At 36.9% G+C, this 6,242-nt stretch overlaps 1 pseudogene; it reads left to right on the top strand.

Annotated features, from left to right (window-relative positions):
- The window catches only part of LOC102490540 (ras-related protein R-Ras pseudogene), a 12,490-nt pseudogene that overhangs the window by 5,675 nt on the left and 573 nt on the right, over nt 1–6,242 (top strand).

Below are 6,242 nucleotides of genomic sequence, written 5' to 3'. Positions count from 1 at the left end.
AACTATATAAAAAAACCAACAACAGAAAAAAAAAAAAAAAAAACTAGCAAAAAAAAGAGAAATCTTAAAAGCTATTATAAATAAAATTATAAATTATACCTAAAACCTTAACTGAACAGATAGAAGACTACAATAAATGCCAAAAGACAATGGATTAATAGAATAGAAATGGGAAAAGAAAATACCAATCAATCTAGAATTTTATATTCAGTTAAACTATCATCATAATGTGAAAAATACATATTATCTGACACAGAAACAGTAGGAGAATTTACTGCTATCATTGAAAGAGTCACTAATGGAACTATTAAAGAATGTACTTCAGCAAAAAAGAAAAATAAGTGTAAAGGATATTGTGGGATTTAAAAAAACAATGATAAAAAGAGTTTAATTAAAATTCACTTCAAAATAATCATTTCAGTTGTATGTTCTAAAAGGATACAGGAGAAAATAAAATCTAGACTGCAATAATCAAATGGGATAAGAAGTTGTTCTGTACCTTTTAAAAATCTACTAAAACAGGGCCAGCTGGTGGCATAGAGGTTAATATGGCTGGATCTCACATGGCGAACTTTGCAGGTTGAGTCCTGGACCTGGCAGCTTGAAAAACACATGTTGGACGCCTGTGCATGCACACCCAAAATCGTGAAAACAGAGTGGAGGAAAAGGAATTGTGGCATGGTCACTTTCCCTATGACTCTCACCTCTCCTCTCTGTCTCAGTCCTGTGAGTATAGAAGTTTACAGCAAAAACTAAAAAATAGCATTAATTTGCTAAAACTTATTTCCAGTCTTGGAGTTACTTTGGACACATTTTTAAAAGAATGTTTTTTTTTAAAAATCTATTAATACTGGGACCAGCTGTTGGTGTAATGGCTATGTTGTTGGATTCCCATGTAGTCAACTGTGGTTCGAGTCCCAGACTCAGTGGCTTAAAATCACACTGACACATGCATGCCCAAGATCCCGAGAGGAGAATAAAGGAGAAGGGATCGCAGCATGTCCATCCCCCTTGGGGGGTGATTTCTCCCTTTCTGTCTCTCTGTCTCTCTCTGTCTTTCTGGTGAGCGCACACACCCTATAGCAAAAAACTCTCAAAAAAAATTTATTAATACCTATTTAATGACTGCAGTAAGCTATACAGTCCCAGGGAGGTGCTACTTTATAGTATGCTCACTTTACTCACTGAAGTTTACACCTAAAGTCAGGCATGCATTTATAAATATGTCTATATCATCTGTGCTTGCTATTAAAAGTCTTTAATTAAGATCTTCAGTGAATCAATAAAATATGGAAAAATGCATGGAAAACAACTGTAGAGAGCAGAGACAGTGTAAGATAAGTGGGGGGTTGGCAGAGGGTGAGAGGTAAGGAATCAAAGGAAAAGAAAAAGAAGCAAAATATGTAAGAAATAAGAAACTGAAAATTATTTGTTGATGATAACATGAATGTAATATTCCTAACAGAGTCAATATACAATGTATTCTGTATGGAAAATCTCATTTTGTGTAGTGTATAGATGTACAATGAATGACTGTGAATAAATACATTGAAATTTAAAAATATATAAACACTGAATTTTTAAAAAATAATACATGGGGTAAATTATTCATAGGACTAATCAAAGAGAAAAACAATAAAGTGAAATGTTACACTGAGGAATTTACCCATAATGAAATGTGAGAAACAAATAAGTTTTTTTAAAAATACAATAACAGGGACCAGCAGATGTTGTAATGGTTACATTGCTCGACTTCCATGTAGTTGACCATGGTTTGAATACCAAACTCGGCAGCTTGGAACTCATGTGAGGCGTATGTGCATATGTGCCCAAGATCCCAAGAGAAGAATGGAGAAGGGATTGAGGTGTGACCATATACCCTGGGGAGTGGATTTTTTGCTTTCTGTCTCTCTTTCTGGGATGCACATGTGTCCTATGGCAAAAATCTCTTTCTAAAAAGTTTTTTAAAAAATAAGTAAATAGGGAACCAGCAGTTAGCGTAACAGCTATGTCACTGGACTCCCACGTAGTCGACCGTGGTTCGTGTCCCGGACCCGGTGGCTTAAAACTCACGCTGGGTGTGTGTGTGTGTATGCCCAAGATCCCGAGAGGAGAATGGAGGAGAAGGGATTGCGGCATAACCGTCCCCTCTGGGGGATGATTTCTCGCTTTCTGTCTTTGTCTCTGTCTGTCTGGCGAGCGCAGGCACCCTATAGCGAAAACCTCTCCAAAATAAATAAATAAGTAAATACAGTAACAGATAGGAAACATGGCATATAGGGTCAAAAGTCTTGGCATATGTATAATAAGGATTTCAAATGAAGGTAACAGAAAGGATCATTTTCAGAACTTAAGAGAGAAGAATCTTCACTTGGGGAAATAATTCCAAATACTTAAATTTTTAAAAATATATTACAGTTAAGCTAAAAAAAAAAGGGGGGGCCATCAGTGGTGTGGTGGTTAAGGTGTTAGACTCCCACATGGTGAACAACAGTTCAAGTCCTGGACATGATGGTTTGGAAATGACTCTGGGCTGGTGTGCTTACGTGACCAAAATCCAAGCTGGAAAATGGAGGAGAAGAATTGAAGCATGGCTATTCCACCCAGGATTTGACTTCTCAGTTACTCTCTCCCTGTGTCTGTCTGGTAAGCACAGGTATCCTACGGCAAAACTTTAGAACAACTACAACATCTGAAAAAAAAAAAAAAAACTAGCAAAAAAAAGAGAAATCTTAAAAGCTATTATAAATAAAATTATAAATTATACCTATAAAGAAACCTTAACTGAACAGATAGAAGACTACAATAAATGCCAAAAGACAATGGATTAATAGATTTAAAATGGGAAAAGAAAATACCAATCAATCTAGAATTTTATATTCAGTTAAACTATCATCATAATGTGAAAAATACATATTATCTGACACAGAAACAGTAGGAGAATTTACTGCTATCATTGAAAGAGTCACTAATGGAACTATTAAAGAATGTACTTCAGCAAAAAAGAAAAATAAGTGTAAAGGATATTGTGGGATTTAAAAAAACAATGATAAAAAGAGTTTAATTAAAATTCACTTCAAAATAATCATTTCAGTTGTATGTTCTAAAAGGATACAGGAGAAAATAAAATCTAGACTGCAATAATCAAATGGGATAAGAAGTTGTTCTGTACCTTTTAAAAATCTACTAAAACAGGGCCAGCTGGTGGCATAGAGGTTAATATGGCTGGATCTCACATGGCGAACTTTGCAGGTTGAGTCCTGGACCTGGCAGCTTGAAAAACACATGTTGGACGCCTGTGCATGCACACCCAAAATCGTGAAAACAGAGTGGAGGAAAAGGAATTGTGGCATGGTCACTTTCCCTATGACTCTCACCTCTCCTCTCTGTCTCAGTCCTGTGAGTATAGAAGTTTACAGCAAAAACTAAAAAATAGCATTAATTTGCTAAAACTTATTTCCAGTCTTGGAGTTACTTTGGACACATTTTTAAAAGAATGTTTTTTTTTATTTTTTTATTAATATTTTTTAAGTTGACAAAAAAGACAGAGAGAAAAAAAGGGAAAGTGAGAAAGCAAGCCGCCAGGTCTGAGACTCGAGCTGCAGTTGGCCATGTGGACTCCAGCACCTTAACCACCACACAATCAGCTGGCCCCCTACTTTGAACATTTTTAAGAAAAGGAATTTAAAATAAGTACTTATAAAATTTAAAAAATAAACTCTAGAACAAAAATTAAATTAATTGATTTAAAAACAACCTTCAGGAGAGGAATAATGGAGAAAGAATGAATAATGAACAAAAAATACAAACTAAGATGAAAGAAAAACATATAAAAGAGACAAGAATATAATATGGATATTTATTTTATATATATATATATATATAAAACTCAGAAATTATTAAATTGGATAAAAGAAAAAATAAAGAGCTCTATGCTACTTGTCATACGCAAGATAAAATAAAAATATATATTTCAAATATATACAGTAGAAACCTAAAATTCCTTTGTTATAGCAATATTAATATCAGATAATATCAAATCTAATGCAATTATATTACTAGAAAAAATAAACTTATTTTAATAGAAGGATTAATAAAGATTTAAATTGTAAATTGTCCGAACCTCACAGAAATCACTATTTTCATCAATAAAGATCAATAACTAATTGAATAAAAAGTAAGTGAAAATTGGCACCATAGCAATTGGCAGATGGCGTAGAGATTGGTTACATCCCTCATGACCAACCACGGTTGAAGTCCTGTACCCTGTGACTTGGAAATCATGCCAGGCAGTTGTCTGTGTGTGCTCAGGATCCCAGGAGAATGGAGAAGGGATTGTGACATAGCCATCCTCCTAGGGAGTGATTTCTCACTCTCTCTCTCATTGTCTCTGTCTCTTTCTCAAAGGCAGAGCAAGTGACAAATAAAACCTTCTTTAAAAAAAGGAAAAAAAAAGGGAAAATACTCTAAAAAATTAAAGTAATAATAGTTATAAAAAGTATGTACTTACTCAACCTTAACTATTATCATATAACAATTTAACCTAAACTCAAACAACTAACCATGATTAAATTTAATTCTCCTTGTAACTCTCAATCTTCATATTTTCTGAAGAAACTAAAAGAGGTTTTGTTTTGTTTTGTTATAAATGTGTCTCTCTGGTCTGACTGAGACCTCAGGAGTTGATGACTATCTGCATAGCTGCTTTAACCTGGGTTCTTAGGGAAAGTGAGACTGAGGCAATGCAAACTCGGCATAGTAAAAGCGAGGGAAGAGATACATGAAGCGAAGAATGGGAAACAGATTCAAAGTAATGCATTTCCAAAATGGTGCAAATTTGGAAAAGACACAGGGCAATTTACTTATGCGTAAAGGCACTTATAAAGCTGCAAATACTCTACTAGGGAGAGGTGTGAAGAGGCATTTTTCTCCAGGCCTCCCCTTGTTTCCTGTCCCCATTGGTCAAAGTTCATCCCAAGAGATTCAATGCTTTGTATTTAACAGGTGCATCAACTGTTCCCTCCAGAATCTAGGCCATCTTTAAGGTTTCTCAGAGACTGGCGATAATGGGAAAACCCAGAGACTCTGGGAGATGGCCTCACATAGCCAGATGATGTGTATTACAACAACTCAGTTTTTCTAGGAAGTAGCTGCACAGAGCACGTGGCCACGAGCTTGAGAGAAGGTAAGGCTGAGATGATCTGAGGCAGCACTTGTGAGATGTCTGATATAGCCAAGAGAGCCCTCGGCACAAGTACTAAATAGCTTTGAGTCCTTGGGTAAATCACTTAATATTACAGGGCTCTTTAAAGTGGGGTTGGAGACCAACAGATGGCATAATTGTTACATGACTGGACTCCCACATATGTAGTCAACCACAGTGTGAGTCCCAGACCTGGCAGCTTAAAAAAACTCATGCCAGGCATGTGTGAGTGTGTGCCCACAATCCCAAGAGGAGAATGGAGGAGAAGGGATTGTAGCATGACCATCCCCCCCTGTGAGCGGGGGGGATTTCTTGCTTTTTGTCTCTCTGGTGAGTGCACGTGGCCTAAGGCAAAAAATCTCTCTAAAAAAAATAAGAATCAGCTTGAATTATGTATTATGTCAGGGTTCTCCAGAAAAACAGAACTGATAGGAAAGGACAGACAGATATAGGTAAATACATATATACATACACACATAAGAAGGTATTTACTATGGGGAGGCACTCACGTGATAATGAAGCCAAAAAGATCCATGATCTACCATCTTAAAGCAGAAGAGCCAGGAAAGTTTATGGTGCACCATAAGTCACCATAAGTCACCGTTTCCATCTCTCCCTCCTCTCAGGAGTGTGGGCCCACATACTTCCCAAGATGCAGACTCCAGGACTCAAACACATCAGACAAGTGGGACCTAACTGCTTTAATCACCAGACCACAGAGCTGACCCTCTTGATCTTAAGAATGAAAGAAAACAGGGGCCAGCAGTTGGGCAGTTGGGGTAATGGCTATGTCGCTGGACTCCCATGTAGCTGACCGCAGTTCGAATCCGGGACCTGGTGGCTTAAACCCATGCTGTGCTAGCGTTGCGCTATTGCAAAACTCTCCGCCCCCCCCCCAAAAAAAAAGAATGAAAAAAATATGCTTTTACAACAGTTTTGTTCTATTCAAAAATTATGATTAAAAATGAATTTTTTGCTATCCCCCACCTGTAGCGGCGGCAGCAGCAACGGTGGCGACAGGACCGGTGGGGCGGTGTCC

The sequence above is a fragment of the Tupaia chinensis genome, unplaced genomic scaffold (genome assembly GCF_000334495.1).
Source record: "Tupaia chinensis unplaced genomic scaffold, TupChi_1.0 Scaffold000636_1, whole genome shotgun sequence".
Lineage (NCBI taxonomy): Eukaryota > Metazoa > Chordata > Mammalia > Scandentia > Tupaiidae > Tupaia > Tupaia belangeri.
Note: the sequence above shows the minus strand (reverse complement) of the source record. Positions and strands in the feature narration are given on the sequence as shown.